This window comes from Nicotiana tabacum, chromosome 5 (genome assembly GCF_000715075.1).
Source record: "Nicotiana tabacum cultivar K326 chromosome 5, ASM71507v2, whole genome shotgun sequence".
Taxonomy (NCBI): domain Eukaryota; kingdom Viridiplantae; phylum Streptophyta; class Magnoliopsida; order Solanales; family Solanaceae; genus Nicotiana; species Nicotiana tabacum.
This window is the reverse complement of record NC_134084.1, coordinates 38,661,459-38,680,855: the sequence shown is the minus strand read 5'-3', so window position 1 is coordinate 38,680,855 and position 19,397 is coordinate 38,661,459.

The following is a 19,397-nucleotide window of genomic DNA, read 5'->3' as shown; positions in this document are numbered from 1 at the left end:
CAAAATCAATATCCATGTCTAGTGGCATGCCCGGCAGGTCTGCAGGAAACACATTGGGAAAATCACCTCACAACTGGAAAAGAATCAATACTGGGAGTCTCAGCACCGACATCCCTCACAAAGGCTATATAAGAAAGACAACCCTTCCCAACCATACGTTGGGCCTTCAAGAATGAGATCACTCTACTGGGAACATAATTAGTCACATCTTGCCACTCAATCCGTGGCACACCCGATATTTCCAATGTCACTGTCTTAGCATGACAGTCCAGAATAGCACGACACAGAGCTAGCTAATCTATGCCCAAAATGACATCGAAATCCACCAGATGTAATAATAAAAGATCCATTCGGTCTCCAAATCCCCAATAGTCACTGTCACACTTCCTTTTTCCGCGCACGTAGGAGGCGCGTAGGGAGTTTTCTTCAATTAAAGGACAGTCAAAACGGGATTTATTTATTTGTTTCAAAGTCGCCACCTAGGAATTTTAAGGCGTCCCAAGTCACCGGTTTTAATCCCTAAATCGAGGAGAATATGACTCTTTTTGTTATTCTGCGAACCAGACATTCTAAGTAAGGAATTCTGTTAATCCGGAAGAAAGTGTTAGGCATTTCCGAATTCCGTGGTTCTAGCACGGTCGCTTAACTGTTTTTATTCTTGGCTTAATTATATCGATTTGCTAAGTACGTGATTTATTGCACGATTTTTGTTACCGCTTCTATTTAAATTGTTTGTAATTAAAGACCCTTCTTTGAATCGAATCACGCGTACGTATATTCGTGTTATAAATTATATTTTTTAAAACATGCGGAGTTGTGTCACGCGCACGTGTACACAATAATATAGATAATATTTTTATTAAAATAATTATTTTCGAAATTGTGCTTAAATAAAATCAAGAACATTCGCCCTTTTTGTATAATTAAGTAGTGAACCTCACATCTCGGGTTTTTATGAAATTAATAATGTTATTCTCCGAGAAATCCCTTTTATTAAATATTCGATCGAAGTTGCGCGAACGCATAATCCGAATTGCTTTTAGAAATATAATCAGGTTACGCGAACGTATCCCTAATCACAAAATATTCTTGATGGTAGTATAAATTTGTTTACAAATTGTTTATTACATCCATATTATTTTTATGTGAAAGTCATGGTAAATCACTATTTGAGACGCCTCTAAATTTCTTGAAAAGAATTCTCAATTTATTGAGTGTCAACCACAAATTATATATATATATATATATATATATATTTTATGAATTATATTCCGCAAAAAAAAACATTCGTATTTACGGAGTAAAAATGAACAACACGTAATTAAAACTACCATTTTTCTCGTAAATGCAATATGTGTATACCAAAAAGTGAATTGCGTATGAAACTAAAAAAAATTGATTTATGAAAGGAAGAGATGTTTTCGAAGAATTTTTATTATTCTATTTGAGGCGAATGCTATTTTTTATATATATATTTTTTAAAAAAAATTGTTATAATCTATAAACCTAATCACCTTCTTCATTACTTGTTTTTAATCCAAAGTTGTAATCGTTTGGTTAATTTGTTTACGATGGTAGATAGGCATCAAGTTGATAAGAAAGAGAATTATTATACAAATCGATTCAATAAAATTGCCTTACATGCAACATAATTGTACGTCTGAAACATTCATAACATTCTAACATCGTAATGAGCTATATCAAATCACCTTTCACTAATGGTTATACACACATCCGTTATCTTATATACGAAAAATACCACCAACACCATTTTAACCTTATTTAACATCAGAGGTTAGTAATGTAGTTTTCTTGATATTTCTACATTACTCTTTACTTAGCTAACAATACCATAAAATTTAAATAATGGCCAACTTTATACCATGTTCCCTACCTTGACAACTCAATTATATCTTCACTTAATGAAAATTTCGAAATTAACCTTATTACAACACTTATACGAACTTCAAGAAATGACATTTAACTTATAGTCATCCCGTCAAAACATGCTACTATATTAATCAATTGAAACAAAACCAAACTTTTAAACTAAAGACCTTAGATGAATAGAAGACAGAATTATAACTCCAAACTTCATTTATCTGCTATGCTGAAGCTTTTCACAACATGAGTTTAAAAGATATGTACCTGGAAATGAAGGTAGAAGGAGTAAATTTCAGCAGTAGCAGCAGTAACAAATTCAGCAGAATATACCAATAACACAGCAGGTCTGAACAAGACCCGTTAAACCAGATGAACAGTAACAGAAACTTGAGAAAAATTTCAGATTTGAACCGAACAATATCCACAAACAAACAACGGATAGATTCTAGAAAAATAACATTTTTAGATTTCAGTTTCTTTCTTCTATCTGTTTCAGATTTCAGTTTCGTTCTTCTATCTGTTTCAGATTCCTATTTCTGATTTTTCTGTTCAGTTTTCCTCTCTTTCTGTCCAGATTTTCTCTCTGTATATATGTATTTCTGTGTATTCATCCAGATTTTTTCTCTCTTTTTCCTCTTAATGTCTCTCTTCTGTGTATTCAAAATCTCTCTCTAAATCAGTCCCAATCCCCTCTATCTTATACAGGTCTGCCTCTCTATTTGCAGCCTGCTGTCTGCACCCCTTCTTCTTTTAAAAACCAGAAAATCATATCCAAATCTGCTTTTAACTACTTTAAATCCCATTAAGTGAACTTTTCCTGATTTCCAGCATTTCCATTACCCTTTGTTTCCCATTATCCCATTAATTAATAGCCACTAACATTCCACTTCCAGCACACTACTATTATCATGTTACCCTCACTGTTTTATCCCCAGAAATACCCCTGAAATCCTACTGTTATTACTGTTTTTTTTTAAACTAAAAATCAGAATCTGATATAGAACAGATTTTATAATCTGTTCAAGCAGCTATAACCAATCCTATAATTAATCTCCTAATAGAATTGTATTTAACCAACCCCTGTAAACTTGAATTCAAACCCAACATCACAACAACATTATACTGAATTCAACATAACAAGTTAAACTGAATTTCAACATTGGACTAAAATCAAACAAACACAGGAGCATTGTCAATATACTGACAATGCCCTGAAACTTAATGTTCAGGAAACAATATATACACAACATTTATTTTGACAGACTCATTGAAATATAAACAAGGGTGATTTAATTGACGAGTATTAATTAAACTGATTATCTACAACAATTTTCAACAAACAGTCTATAAAAATAGAAACAGATTGTTTCAATCATATTATCATAAACGAGAATTCATAATATAACTAATCGACGAACTTAATCGAGTCGATTACACACATTGTAAGTAATCATACCAACAGAAACAATAGTATAATTTTGATCAAATAGACGGGTATGAGACAGAATCACGGAACCAACTAAACAAATATGAAAAATTACACCAGCTACTGAAACAAACAACATTATACACATAGGAAACAAAAGAAAAATAGGGAAAATACCTTTACTTCTTCAAATTCACACGGACACAGGGGCAACTTGGATTCGAACTTTTGAAATCAAACAGACCTTAGTCGAAGTATTCTCAACTGAAAATACTTCGACTAAGGTCGATTAGACCCCAACCTTTTATTTAATTTGGGGCAGAACCCAAAAATTGAAATTTTTAGGGTTTCTGATTCTTTGATTTCAAATCCGAATATTTCTAGGTATATTCGAATCAAACCAATGGTATTCTAGGCACGAGAAAGGTCAGGTGGGTAACTGGTGTGAGTTTGAGGTAGGTTGGGATAGGGTCAGGTTTCACTCGAATCTTCAAATGAAGGTTCGAGCAGTTCCAGGAGGATTCGAGCCATGCTACTAACAGATCCATGGTGAGGGTATTTCGGGGAAGCTGTGGTGTTACTTTGGAGGACATTGGAGAAGATAAGGTTTTCAGGCGAACCTTCGATTTAAGATTCGAAGAGTTGGGGCCTGATTCGAAGGAAACTAATGCCAGATCCGTGAAGAGGAGGTTGTGAGGAGTCTGGGGTGTTAAGGTGGTGACCGGCAGCGTTGTTGCCGTCGGGTTTCAGGCAATGGGGAATTAGGGCGGCTAGGGTTAGGGGTGTGTTTTTGGAGACGATGATGAACAGTAGAGGGGGGGTGTTTAGCTAGGGGGCCGGGGTAGGGGTTTGGACTTATAAAGGGATGGGGTGGATGAATATTGACCATCCGATCAAGTAAGATACACGGTCAGGATCAGCTCACTTAACCAAACGACGTCGTTTGGTTTAATTCGGGGGAACGGGTTGAATCGAGGCAATGGGTCGGGTAAGGGTTATGGGTAAGGGTTGTAAGATCTCAGCCGTTGGATGGATTTGATCCAACAGCCCTTGATGAAATACGACCAAACGTTGTCGTTTGGTTCGTTTGAATTGGACCGGACATGGGAGTGTTGGGATTGGGCTGTGGAGGGTTGAAATTTTTTTTGTTTGGGGCTGGATTTAGGTCCAGGTCCGATTTTTACTTTTAAAACTTATTTTACATTTCCTAATTTTAATCCTAAGTATAAAAAATCCTAATAAAAATTATAAAACAATTTTAACCTTACAAAAATATTAATTACTTTTTAACAATTATTTAACACATAGACAAAGCGTTAATCACACAGTGAAACATTAAAACTAGAACAAATGCATATTTTTGTGATTTTATTTCAATTATTTTTTAAATGCATAATTAAATCCTAGATATGCATGCAACATATATTTTTATTTTCGTTTAATTATAACAACGTTAACATTTACGGACAAAACACAAACAATTAATAAACGCAACACAAATTCTAAAATTGCACACTAAAAGAAATTAATTTTATTTTTGATTTATTTTGGAGTAGTTTTCGTGAGGCAAAAATCACGTGCTCACAGCTGCCCCTCTTTGTGCGGAAACTCGAAGAGTTTTCGTGCAAAGATAAAGTGAGCGGATACGAGCGATTTTTGCCCGTTCAAATACTCCGTGGGAAGCATTTTTTTGAAAGATTTGACCGAACCTCTGCTTCAAAGGTTTCCTACATATCCTTGGCTATAAAGGAATCAGGTCAATGTAGTTCGGGAAGTTTTGGGTAGCTGGAACTACCATGGGACTGTGATGCTACTGCTGTTTCGTGCTGCTTTTACCGCTTGCTGAACTCCTTATTACACCTTGCTTCAAAGGTAATACAAAAAGTTAAACTAGACTATGGTACATGAATTGCAAAATATTATCTAGATCATGCCCTTGCGTTTCTTGTTGTCTTCATATCTTGGTGATTCTTGGGTATTTGGCTTATTCTGCATTTCCTTTCATTGTGTCCCATATTTCCTTTTTCTGTTTGGGACTCTTGTGTTTCCTGCTGGGGATTTGGTTGGAATCCTCTGCTTTATTGACTTTACTTGTGCTCCTTTCTCACATGGGCGAGCTTTTGACTTCATCCGTAATGTCAAACTATATTGCCATTCTGTTCTTCAGGTGGACACCTGATTGCTGATCCTTCAATTGTATTTCCTTATTCTCTAGGTGGATGCCTGATTACCTTTTCGATCCTTCATCCTTGTTATTCAGGTGGACGCCTGACTTCTTCTTAATTTTTTTTTCATCCTCATTCTCCAGGTGGACGCCTGATTTCTTCTTTATTTCTTCATCCCCATTCTCCAGGTGGACGCCTGATTTCTCTTCCAATTCTTCATCCTTATTCTCCAGGTGGACGCCTGATTTCTTCTTCAATTTTTTATCCTCATTCTCCAGGTGGACGCCTGACTTCTTCTTAAATTCTTCATCCTCATTCTCCAGGTGGACGCCTGATTTCTTCTTCAATTTTCATCCTCATTCTCCAGGTGGACGCCTGACTTCTTCTTAAATTCTTCATCCTCATTCTCCAGGTGGACGCCTGACTTCTTCTTAAATTCTTCATCCTCATTCTCCAGGTGGACGCCTGATTTCTTTTTTCAATTCTTCATCCTCATTCTCCAGGTGGACGCCTGATTTCTTCAATTCTTCATCTTCATTCTCCAGGTGGACGCCTGATTTCTTCTTAAATTCTTCATCCTCATTCTCCAGGTGGACGCTTGACTTCTTCTCAAATTTTTCATCCTCATTCTCCAGGTGGACGCCTGATTTCTTCAATTCTTCATCCTCATTCTCCAGGTGGACGCCTGATTTCTTCTTAAATTCTTCATCCTCATTCTCCAGGTGGACGCCTGATTTCTTCTTAAATTCTTCATCCTCATTCTCCAGGTGGACGCCTGACTTCTTCTTCAATTATTCATCCTCATTCTCCAGGTGGACGCCTGATTTCTTCTTAAATTCTTCATCCTCATTCTCTAGGTTGGACGCCTGACTTCTTCTTAAATTCTTCATCCTCATTCTCCAGGTGGACGCCTGATTTCTTCTTTAATTCTTCATCCTTATTCTCCAGGTGGACGCCTGATTTCTTCTTCAATTCTTCATCCTCATTCTCCAGGTGGACGCCTGATTTCTTCTTCAATTCTTCATCCTCATTCTCCAGGTGGACGCCTGATTTCTTCAATTCTTCATCCTCATTCTCTAGGTGGACGTCTGATTTCTTCTAAAAAAATTTACCGGGTGTTTCCTGACACAAATGTTGTTTTTGCCCCTGTTTCAAATCACAGAAAACTTCGTTAGTTTAAAATATGGTGGTTAACTGGGCATTCTTGCCGATGGTGGGGCTTCTCTTCGTCTTGTTTTATCGCCTTGGAATGTTTGTAAAGACTGTTTTGTCCTTGTAATTGATCCTTAACTATAGGATCCCCAACTGTATGTTTTCATTTCAAACCCTTTTAACCATAATCATATGTCTCTCCTGACATTGCTGATCCATTTTTTATTCCACTTTCTTACACCCATATCTTATTTTTTTTATCCTATTACTTCCTACCCATCATGGCCGTATCTTTGTCCTATGCAATCTTGAATCTTGGTAGTATACCTTGACATTCCTTCTTATTTGTTTGGAACAAAACTCATCTCAAAAACTTTAGAAGAGTAAGATTATTAGTGACGAAAACATGACGATTTCGAAAATCTAGAATGAAAAGAAAAATCCAAATTTGGATGACTATGGGAGAAAAAATAAAGGACTTATCTGATTGGAGTCACTGGCACCAATGATCATGGTATGCATTTTGGATTAATCAACCCAGTCTTTTTAACCAACCTCTTTTCAATTGATTCATTTTGTTTTCCCAAATTTTCCACAACCCAATTTGGGTCGCTGTATCTAAAAGAGTTTTCATCGGCAAACCTTCCTCATTTGTTTATTTCTTCATTCCTTTTCGCCTTATGGTGCCTGCGAAGGTTTTCACCAATAAGACTCTCTCATTTTACTTTCTCTCAACTTTCGTCGTCTCATGGTGCCCGTGTGGGTTTTCACCTATAAAACTCTCTCATTTTTACTTTCTTTTCTTGTTTGGACCATAGTGTTAGGAACCATCTTCATTTGCTCGACTCGGCATTTTTCTAAGATCGGTCGAAAGGTCTTTTTGGTATGGGGTTGGAACGGAAAGGTATCAAAATTTAAACAGTTTTGATATGGGTTTAAAATTACAACTCTTGGAATCTTTTTCTTATCTCTAATACAATTCCTGCCCCAGTTTCTTGATTGGGGTCTCTTAATGTTTCTTTTTGTGCAGATTATGCATATTGTGCACCCTATGACCGAGCCGTGAGGCGCCTACGTATCCTTCTTTGAGGAATTAGGTCAAACGTAGTTCACTAAATAATAGTGATTTTTTTATATTTATTAATTATTTCATATTTGATTTTCGTTGATTCCAAGAGAGGGTAGGAAAGAAACAAATATGGATCAAAGGGGAAGCAAAGGGTATAGTGTTTGGATAGCAGAATAAATTGCCTTTGTCATTCCAATCTTCGAAATAATGCTAAATACAAACATTCAAAAAGTTATGCATAATATCTCTTTACCGCGTCAGAATTGATAGCCATGTCTATGCATTTGCCTTCAATATCTGTTAAGCATAGTGCACCATTCGATAATACTCTGGTCACAATGAATGGTCCTTGACAATTCGGGGAAAATTTGCCTTTTGCCTCAACTTGATGTGGAAGAATACGTTTCAGCACATGTTGACCCACTTCAAACTTCCGGGGACGCACCTTTTTGTTGTATGCTATTGCTATTCTTCTTTGATACAATTGGCCATGACATACTGCGGCCAATCGTTTTTCATCAATCAAGTTTAACTGTTCCAGAAGGGTTTTGACCCATTCATCATCATCAATCTTTGCTTCGGCGATGATCCGAAGGGAAGGAATCTCAACTTCTGCAGGAATTACTGTTTCAGTGCCATATACCAACAAATAAGGAGTTTCTCCTACTGAAGTGCGAAAAGTAGTGCGATATCCCAATAACGCAAATGGTAGTTTTTCATGCCATTGTCTTGAACCTTCTACCATTTTCCGAAGTATCTTCTTTATGTTTTTGTTGGCTGCCTCGACTGCTCCATTCGCCTTGGGCCGATATGGGGTAGAGTTGCGATGTGTAATCTTAAACTGTTGACATACTTCCCTCATTAAGTTACTGTTAAGATTAGCACCGTTATCTGTGATGATCACCTTTGGGATTCCGAATCGACATATGATATTTGAGTGAACAAAATCGACCACAGCTTTCTTGGTCACTGATTTGAATGTTTTGGCCTCAACCTATTTGGTAAAATAATCAATGGCTACCAGAATGAACCTGTGCCCATTGGATGTTGCCGGCTCAATTGGTCCAATCACATCCATGCCCCAGGCGACGAAGGGCCATGGTGCTGACATTGTGTGCAACTCGGATGGTGGAGAATGAATCAAATCTCCGTGTATCTGGCATTGATAACACTTGCGCACAAAACTGATACAATCTCGCTCCATGGTAAGCCAGTAATAACCAGCTCGGAGGATTTTCTTTGCCAACACATATCCGCTCATGTGGGGTCCGCAAACTCCCGAATGTACTTCAGACATAACAGCTGTAGCTTGTCTGACATCTATGCATCTTAATAATCCAAGGTCTGGTGTTCTTTTATACAAAACTCCTCCGCTTAAGAAGAATCCATTTGCCAATCGCCTAATGGTTCTCTTTTGATCCCCTGTGGCTTCTGCTGGATATATCCCCATCCTGATATACTCCTTGATGTCGTGGAACCACGGTTCACCGTCAAATTCCTCTTCAACCATATTGCAATAAGCGTGCTGATCGTGGACTTGAATATGTAGTGGATCTACATAAGCTTTGTTTGGATGGTGCAACATTGATGCCAGGGTAGCCAATACATCGGCAACCTCATTATGGATCCTTGGAATATGTCGGAACTCCACTGATTGAAACCGCTGACAAAGATCATGTAGACATTGTCGGTATGGTATGAGCTTCAAGTCTCGGGTTTCCCATTCTCCTTGAATTTGATGTACCAGAAGATCCGAATCTCCCATGACTAAGATTTCCTGGATACCCATGTCTGCGGCTAGCCTTAAACCCAAAATACAAGCTTCATATTCAGCCATATTATTGGTGCAATAAAATCGTAGTTGAGCCGTAACAGGATAGTGATGCCCTGTTTCAGAAATGATTACAGCTCCTATCCCGACTCCTTTCATATTAGCGGCCCCATCAAAGAAAAGTTTCCAGCCAGATTTTTCAATTTGCTCCATCTCACCGATATGCATTATTTCTTCATCGGGAAAATAGGTTTTCAATGGCTCGTACTCCTCGTCGACCGGGTTTTCAGCTAAATGATCAGCCAGTGCTTGGGCTTTCATTGCAGTTCGAGTCACATAGATGATGTCAAATTCTGTGAGCAATATTTTTCACTTTGCAAGTCTTAACGTTGGCATAGGCTTTTGAAAAATATATTTCAAAGGATCCAAACACGAAATAAGGTAAGTAGTGTAGGACGACAAATAGTGTTTCAACTTCTGAGCTACCCACGTTAGGGCGCAACATGTCTTTTCCAGATGAGTATACTTAACCTCATAAGCCGTGAATTTCTTGCTAAGGTAGTAGATGGCCTGTTCTTTTCTGCCGGTGAGGTCATGTTTCCCCAATACACAACCAAATGAATTTTCCAAGACCGTCAAGTAAAGAATTAGAGATCTTCCTGGCTCTGGCGGGACCATCATGGGTGGGTTCGACAAGTATCCTTTTATATTATCAAACGTTTCTTGACACTCATCGGTCCATTTGACCGCAGCATCCTTTTTCAACAATTTGAAAATAGGCTCACAAGTTGTCGTGAGCTGAGCAATAAACCTGCTGATGTAATTCAACCTCCCTAACAAACTCATTACTTCAGTTTTGTTCCTTGGAGGTGGCAATTCTTGGATGGCTTTAATTTTTGACAGGTCTAGCTCGATGCCTCGTCGACTGACTATGAATCCCAGCAACTTTCCAGATGGAACTCCAAATGCGCATTTGGCAGGGTTAAGCTTGAGGTTGTACCTGCGAAGTCTTAAGAAGAATTTCCTCAAATCCCCAACGTGGTCGGCCTGATGCTTTGATTTTATGATCACATCGTCCACGTATACTTCAATCTCCTTGTGTATCATATCATGAAACACTGTGGTCATTGCTCTCATATAAGTTGCACCGGCGTTTTTTAAACCGAATGGCATTACTCGGTAGCAATAAGTTCGCCATGGTGTGATGAATGCTATCTTTTCTGCATCTTCTTCATCCATTAGAATTTGATGATACCCGACATAACAATCTACGAAAGATCCTATATCATGCTTGGCGCAATTATCAATTAAAATATGGATATTGGGTAATGGGAAATTATCCTTTGGACTTGCTTTGTTGAGATTGCGGTAGTCGACGCATACTCTAATTTTGCCGTCTTTCTTTGGTACGGGAACGATATTAGCTAACCAAACAGGATATCGAGTGACTCGAATGACCTTTGCTTCCAACTGTTTGGTGATTTCTTCCTTAATTCTCACACTCATATCAGGCTTGAATTTTCTCAGCCTCTGCTTGACAGGAGGCACCATTGGATCGGTGGGCAATTTTTGAACTACTAAATCAGTGCTCAAGCCCGGCATGTCATCATATGACCATGCAAAAACATCTTTGAATTCTATGAGTGCTTTAATTAACTCTTATCGGATCCCTGGTTCAAGGTGGACACTTATTTTAGTTTCTTGGATATTATCTGTGTCCCCTATATTGATGTCTTCGGTATCACCCAAGTTAGGTTTGGTTTTTTCTTCAAAATGAATTAACTCTTTACTAATCTCTTCGAAAGCCTCATCCTCATCATATTCTGATTCATAATCACAATATATTTCTTGAATTATTATTTCGGAACCAGATTGATTTTTAAGACTGGGCTGAGGATTCCTCATGCATGCCATATCACTAGAGCCAGCGTAAAAAGAACTGTACAGGAAAGAAGAAAAAGAAAAGAAAACTATCAGGAATGATAATAAAAAGGAAACTGCTTTTTATTGGATGATGAAAGATAACAAGGTTTGCACACTTCAAACAAACTGTAAGATAGACATTAGGGTTACAACCCTGAAGTAACCCAAACAAACTGAAGGAAAATCAAAATAAACTACCAAGACTCCTTTCGAATGGGAGAGGAGTGGCTTTCCAATTATTAAGCTTTGTTTCTGGCCCAACAAATTGAACTTCTGCGTTGTTACAACCTTCCCCGCTTTCCACCATATTCACATCGTTAAACAATTTCTCGAATCTTTCAATTAATTCCTCCTCGGGATTGACTAGGGATTTAGGAATTGTTGTTATCGGGCGATTTTTAGCATCGGTCTTGACAAAAGAATTTGATAGATGTGGGACTGGTTTTGGAAGAACCCATGCTTTTTGTTTCAGCTTTCTGGCCTTTCTCACGTCGGTGACAGTGGTTATGAATCCCAAACCAAATGTTCCCCAGTTCTCGGGGAGAGATACTGGTTGTATGATTCCTTGTAAAGATGAACCCAGACCTTTGCCGGGAATAAAACCATTTTTTAACATTTCATAGGCTACCATGACTGATGCAGAGGTTATCTTTGGATTCGGAATGTACTTCCCCTCTGGAATTTTCTCTACCGACACTGTATCGGACACTTGGTATACCCATGGTCCCTGGTCATTTTCTATTCCCTCGACCGGTACAATGGCACTGCTGTGAGCATTTAAACTTTCTTCCCCATGCACAACTATTTCTTGATGATCCCATTCAAACTTGACCGCCTGATGTAGTGTTGACGGGACTGCTTTAGCAGCATGGATCCATGGTCGACCCAACAACAAATTATAAGAAATAGTTATGTCTAGTACTTGAAACTCCATCGTGAATTCAACCGGCCCTATATTCAGTTCCAACACTATGTCGCCAAATGAATCTCTGTTTCCACCGTCAAACCCCCGTACGTAAATACTATTCTTCTGGATCCTCTCCTCTTTGATTTTCAATTTGCTTAAAGTGGAGAGAGGGCAGATGTTTGCACTTGACTCGTTGTCAACCAATACCCGGGTTACTACGGAGTTTTCACATTTCACGGTGAGGTAAAGAGCTCTATTGTGCTCAGTCCCTTCCACAGGCAATTCATCATCAGAAAATGTAATTCTGTTCGCCTCAAAGATTTTGTTGGTTATTCTTCCCAAATGATTTACAGAGATTTTATCGGGAACGTGAGCCTCATTCAGGATTTTCATCAAAGCCAGACGGTGCTCCTCTGAATGGATCAGTAATGATAATAATGAAATTTGAGCGGGCGTCTTCTTCAGTTGATCCACAACAGAATAGTCAGCTTCATTTTTCTTAAGAATTCTTCCGCTTCTTCTTCCGTCACAGCTTTCTTTATTGGTGTTGGATTATTTTTAGTTTTTCTTAACTCTTCGGGAGTAAAACATCTTCCCGAACGAGTCAAGCCTTGCACCTCACAGACTTCTTCCTTGACTTCTTTTCCCTTGTACATTACAGTCACCCGTTCATAGTTCCATGGAATGGCCTTGTTGTTGATCACTAGTAGCTGGGTTACAGGTTTGATAATAACCCGATCTGTACGGGCTCCTTCCACGAATACAATGGGTTTGCTGGCAACCCCTGGTACTATCACTTTCGGCCTTTCTGGCTTTGTGGCTACTTTGCTCGAAGATCCCTTCTCGACTACCACAAATGGTTCATCATCATTTCTGTTTTGCTTAGGTACCGACTTCTCCTCTGTTAACTGCTTATCCGGCTTGGTTTCATGAGACCTGATCATCATGACGGTTTGTGACGGCTTCTTTGTCTCCCCATCAACCTGTACTATTTCTATCATATTAGCCTCTTGATGGGCTGGCATTGGATTTCTGTTGATATTGGGAGCTTCGGGGGTTTGAACCTCGATTTTGTTAGTATCAATCAGCTCTTGTATTGCATTTTTTAAATGTCAGCATTTTTCCGTATCATGGCCTGGTATACCGGAACAATACTCACAGCTAATGGTGTAGTCCAGATTCTTTGGAGGATGATTGGGTAGCTTGGATTGTATTGGTCTTAGCATGTCCAGCTGTCTCAACCTGTGGAACAGACTAGTGTAAGACTCTCCCAATGGAGTGTAGGTTTTCTTTTTCTGTTCCCTTTCTCCCCTGAATGCTGGCCTAGGCCTGAAACCTGGTCCAGGATAGGCTCGTGGGTGAGTACCTGATATGACAGGAGCACGCCAGTTAGCGTGTGTCGGGGGATGATTGTATGTTTGTGTATGATTGATGGAGAAATGAGGTTCCGAAGGGTGATAGTAGTGTTGAGATGAATTGTGGTGGTGAGTTGATTGGTGAGGTCGATGTTGATTATAGTAAGGAGGTGAACCTCTCGATCCCAACCAAGTTCCTAAATCAACTACCGCTGCTTCCTCCCTTTTCTTTCTTCCGATTCCTCCTACCCCGCCTTGAATAGCTTGAGTAGTTGCCTTAATTGTTGAATAGCTCATGATTTTATTTGTCTTGAGGCCTTCTTCCACCATACCTCCCATCTTTACTACTTAGTTGAATGATTTACCTACCGCTGAAACCAAATGGGCATAGTAAGTTGGTTCCAAGGCTTGAAGGAAGTAGTCTACCATTTCACTCTCCTTCATAGGAGGATCCACTCTTGCTGCCTGTTCTCTCCACCGGAAGCCATACTCTCTGAAACTTTCATTGTGTTTTTTCTCAAATTTTTTCAAAGATAGTCGATCTGGGATGATTTCTAGATTGTTTTGGAAATGGTATGCAAATGCCTGTGCCAGGTCATCCCAGGTGTACCATCTCCCATGGTCCTGGCGTGTATACCACTCCAAAGCTGATCCGCTTAAACTTTGACTGAAGTAAGCCATCAATAATTCGTCCTTTCCCCCAGCTCCTCGCATCTTGCTGCAGAAACCCCTTAAGTGGGCTACTGGGTCGTCGTGCCCATTGTATAGGTCAAATTTGGGCAACTTGAAGCCAACTGGCAATTGCACATTTGGGAATAAGCATAAATCTTTGTAGGCCACACTGACCTGTCCTCCTAACCCTCGCATGTCTCGGAACGATTGTTCTAGGCTTTTGACCTTTCTGAACATCTCTTCTTGTTCAGCATTTTTGACTAGTTTGTCAATTTCGGTTGGGAGGTCAAAATGAGGAGTAGTTGAATGGATTTCGGAGGCCTTGAAGGTGGGCTCCGGGGGTAATATTGATTGTCCTGGGCCTGGAATATGGGCTCACTAGGAGATTTGTGGAATATAGCCGGGGGAGGTGCTACGAAAACAGGAGTCACTGGTGGAGGAAAGTATGGAACTGGTTTAGGAGGGGGAGACTGCGGTGTCTGAGAGGTGGTGCCTCGGTAGTGTTGGTAGATGGCGAAATTTGGGGATAATTCAGTGGTAAGATTATCCTGAGTTTGGTCCATTGATGGAGCAGGGTTAGTTGGGTAAGATGGGGGTGACTGCCCTGTAGACCAGGCCTGGTACATCTCAGCCATTTGCTGCTTGAGTTTAAACATCTCTTCTTTCATTTTCCCGACATCCTCTCCTCTATCTCAATACCTGTGTCAACATCTGGGATAGACATACTTTAGGGTATTGGTCCTTTTGATCTCGTGTGATAATGATAATATGCCAGTATACTCTTTAGAGAAACTAACTGCTTGAATTCTGGAAATGAGCAAACTTGTTAGTTTTGAGAGTTTAACACATATACAATTACACGTTGAGATGCGATGCTCCTAGACAAATAACCCATTTCTATTATGCATTTGCTAGGCTGCTTGCGTCATCCCAGCTTTTCTTGGTCTTTTATTGTTGTTCACTCTTATTTTATTTTCTTATATACATTTTTTATTGTATTGTGATCGAATCTTATATAGATTGCCTACGTATCATGCCCCCGCATGAATCAGACCTTGCACAGTTCGGACCGTAAGGCAAACACTTTTGTTCATTATACAAAGATGGAACAGACATTACATTTGAAAACCTTATAAGAAAATGGTTTGAAACACACACACTTAAATCAAAATAAAAGATAAAACTCTTAACATCTCACAACATGCCCCACTTTCCACTTTTGTTGTCAATCATTGGATTATCTGCTCAATGTGGGGCTTGACCTGGATGACCTCCCAGCGTACGATACATCCTTTCCAACTCTATTGCTAGATGACGGGCAAAAATGGGTGCATGCTCTGTAAACCTTTCATAATCCATTCCTTGGCAGTTTACATAACTTTGAGAGGTGTAGACCGCCAGGTCGTGGATTTGTGCCCTGATATCTTGGAGACGTTGGTCTTGGTTCTGCAATTGCTGCTGGCGAGTGGTGGCTATATCTCTGACACGGTCTTCACGATCTAGAGTTGACTCTAATAGAGCTCGGAGTCTAGCCTGCTCTAATCTTGCCTGTGCTCTTTCTCTGTCGATGTCCGTTTGTTGATGTTCTCTGTTGTATCTTCTTGCCTCTTCTAGTTGTGCACGAAGTTGGTCCTCTGATCGTATCCAATGGTCTTTTTCCTTCTTGAATTGTGCCCTATCTTCTTCGGATTGCCTTACCTGGCGTTCCTTATTAGATCTGGCTTCTTCGTTTAATTGTTGGATTCTTTCTTTTGCTTTGCTCAACGCCCTTTCGTTTTTAGCAAGAATGGAATCATAATCTTGCATTCTTTCAAAAAGATTGGCGATGATTTTTTGATCCTTCCAACTCCTCATTGGTGTTTCAGAAGCCTTTTTCATTTTTTGAAATCGAGCATGAAGATTTTCCTTCTCACAAGCTAGACTCTTCTTCTCACCTTCAGCTTCTTGTGCTTGCAAATCTTTCTCCAGACTGAGGCTCCTCAGATTTTCCTTTAGGGCATGGATAGTTGCTTTGTACCCCTTTTCCTTTTCTCCCCAAATCAACCGCTCTTGAATTTTATCATTAAAGTTTTGAACATGGGGTCTTTTTGTTGGCCTACTTAGCTCGGGTTCTGGTACATCATCCACGCGAGACCGTTTCTCGAACCACCTTGCATACCCAGGATTTATTTCACCCCTTGTAGTGTCTGGGACTTGAGTATCACTTTTCAAGTATCTACATCCATTCCACATCTGCTGAATTAGAGCCTCGGGAATAGTGGCTTCAGGGTGTAATTCGATTACTTGCATACTCAAATCTTCATCATCAGGAACTACTTGGTATCTCCCTAGTTGTCTTAGGACTCTTAGTGGCGCATATGGCTGGATGTTTCTCAATCCCAATAGTATCAAATAACTATTTGAGGTTGACATGTGTATCACTTCCCTCATCGGGAGCCATCCCAAAGTCCACTCAATTTGATTTGCCGTTAAAGCCCTTAGATGAGATACCCATGCTTCTATCCCTTCTGGGGACTTATAATCTTTTGATCTTTCATCATGACTCTCGATGCAATTATCATTGCTTGGCCCGTATTGTATGATCTTGGGTTGATGTTGGAGATGTTCAATCACCCACATTTGCAACAAAATTTTGCATCCTTCGAAGATTTTTTCCCCTGATTTACATAAAGTCAACGCCCGATAAATGTCTGAGAGAATGATCGGGACAAGAGTGTGATTTTACTTGGTGGTGAGGACCTGTACAACTTTTGCCGTGCGAATATCAATTGTTCGCTCTTTGTTTGGGAAGACCATGATTCCTAGAAAAGCCACTATGAAGGCGAAGCGACGGTGAATCTGTCAGGTGTCTTTGTTTTGCTTGTTAGTAAGGCCTTTCTCGTGAATTTCAAATCCATCTGGCTTTCCGAACCTTGAATACAAGAAGTTGAAAGAACAACATCCGTTGATGACATTGCTTTTCCTGATTTGATTACTGATGTTCAGAAGACCGAAAAATCGATGCACCGAGGGAGCCTTTGTAAATATTAGGTTTTGATTTCTTAGACTTCCGTCAAAACCAACATATCCAGCTATCGCCTTTAATGTAGGAGTAAGCTCGAAATCAGAGAAACGAAAGACATTGTGAACAGGGTCCCAAAAAGTTACTAACGCCGCAATCAGATCATCACGGGGTACTTTCATAATATCCGTGAGATTTCCCAAATGCTTGACGACCCATTTTTTACCGTCTTCGCCTAATTCATACCACCACATTTGAAGCTGAAATAGAAACTCGTCTATATTCGTGGATGGGGGGGTTTTGTGTGGTGCTCATTTTGTATCTGAAATTTAATTTTAATAAAGTCAAGACTCATTTTGAAAATATACACTAAAAAAAATCATTTTCAATTTTTATTTATTAAACACTTTTATTTCAAGATTTAAAACTATTTTTTGGGAATTTTCTAAAAATAACCCATTTTATTCCTCGGCTCTCAAAAATATTTTCAATTAAGCTGGTCAACAAGCAAATCCGAGGCAAATGAATGCACAGGTAGCAAGTAGGATGCATCAGGATGGTCTTTTTATTTCGGGTTCACCTGTCCTAGACAGACCCAACCCCTGTGTTGAGTCTCCAAGGCCAAATGCACATGATGCAAATAGACGTTCCTACTAGGGATCAAGTACATGGCTGAGTTATTCTAGGTGAAAAACCTGAGGCATATTGTTCTAAACCTGGCTCACCCAAACGGACAGTTTGAGCCGAAGTGGGGGCAACGTACCGGGCGCACGAAAGTCTACCCGGCCTAGTTACTTGTCCCAACTTCGTCTTATTTGGTATGACTTTAACAGAAAGGTGGGCCACGCACACGTGTGCACCATAAATTTAGAAGACTCAGAAAGAAGGGGGTTTCGTAGCAGTTGTATATATTCATAATTCAAATAATATTAAAGCGGTAAAAGTGTCATTTAGCACATTGGGCATATATCATGTAAAAATCAAATAATAAATAAAGCCAACTATAACAGTTATTTTAAGCTCGAATTCTTAAACCCTGAACCAGTGGTCCTGGGTTACAGTTTTCACTTATGTCCCTAGCAGAGTCCCCAATAGTCACTGTCACACCTCCTTTTTCCGCGCCCGTAGGAGGCGCGTAGGGAGTTTTCTCCAATTAAAGGACGGTCGAAACGGGATTTATTTATTTGTTTCAGAGTCGCCACCTGGGAATTTTAAGGCATCCCAAGTCACCGGTTTTAATCCCTAAATCGAGGAGAATATGACTCTGTTTGTTATTCTGCGAACCAGACATTCTGAGTAAGGAATTCTGTTAATCCGGAAGAAAGTGTTAGGCATTTCCGAATTCCGTGGTTCTAGCACGGTCGCTTAACTGTTTTTATTCTTGGCTTAATTATATCGATTTGCTAAGTACGTGATTTATTGCACGATTTTTGTTACCGCTTCTATTTAAATTGTTTGTAATTAAAGACCCTTCTTTGAATCGAATCACGCGTACGTATATTCGTGTTATAAATTATATTTTTTAAAACATGCGGAGTTGTGTCACGCGCACGTGTACACAATAATATAGATAATATTTTTATTAAAATAATTATTTTCGAAATTGTGCTTAAATAAAATCAAGAACATTCGCCCTTTTTGTATAATTAAGTAGTGAACCTCACATCTCGGGTTTTTATGAAATTAATAATGTTATTCTCCAAGAAATCCCTTTTATTAAATATTCGATCGAAGTTGCGCGAACGCATAATCCGAATTGCTTTTAGAAATATAATCAGGTTACGCGAACGTATCCCTAATCACAAAATATTCTTGATGGTAGTATAAATTTGTTTACAAATTGTTTATTACATCCATATTATTTTTATGTGAAAGTCATGGTAAATCACTATTTGAGACGCCTCTAAATTTCTTGAAAAGAATTCTCAATTTATTGAGTGCCAACCACAAATTTTATATATATATATATATATATATATATATATATATATATATATATATATATATATATATATATATATTATGAATTATATTCCGCAAAAAAAAAACATTCGTATTTACGGAGTAAAAAT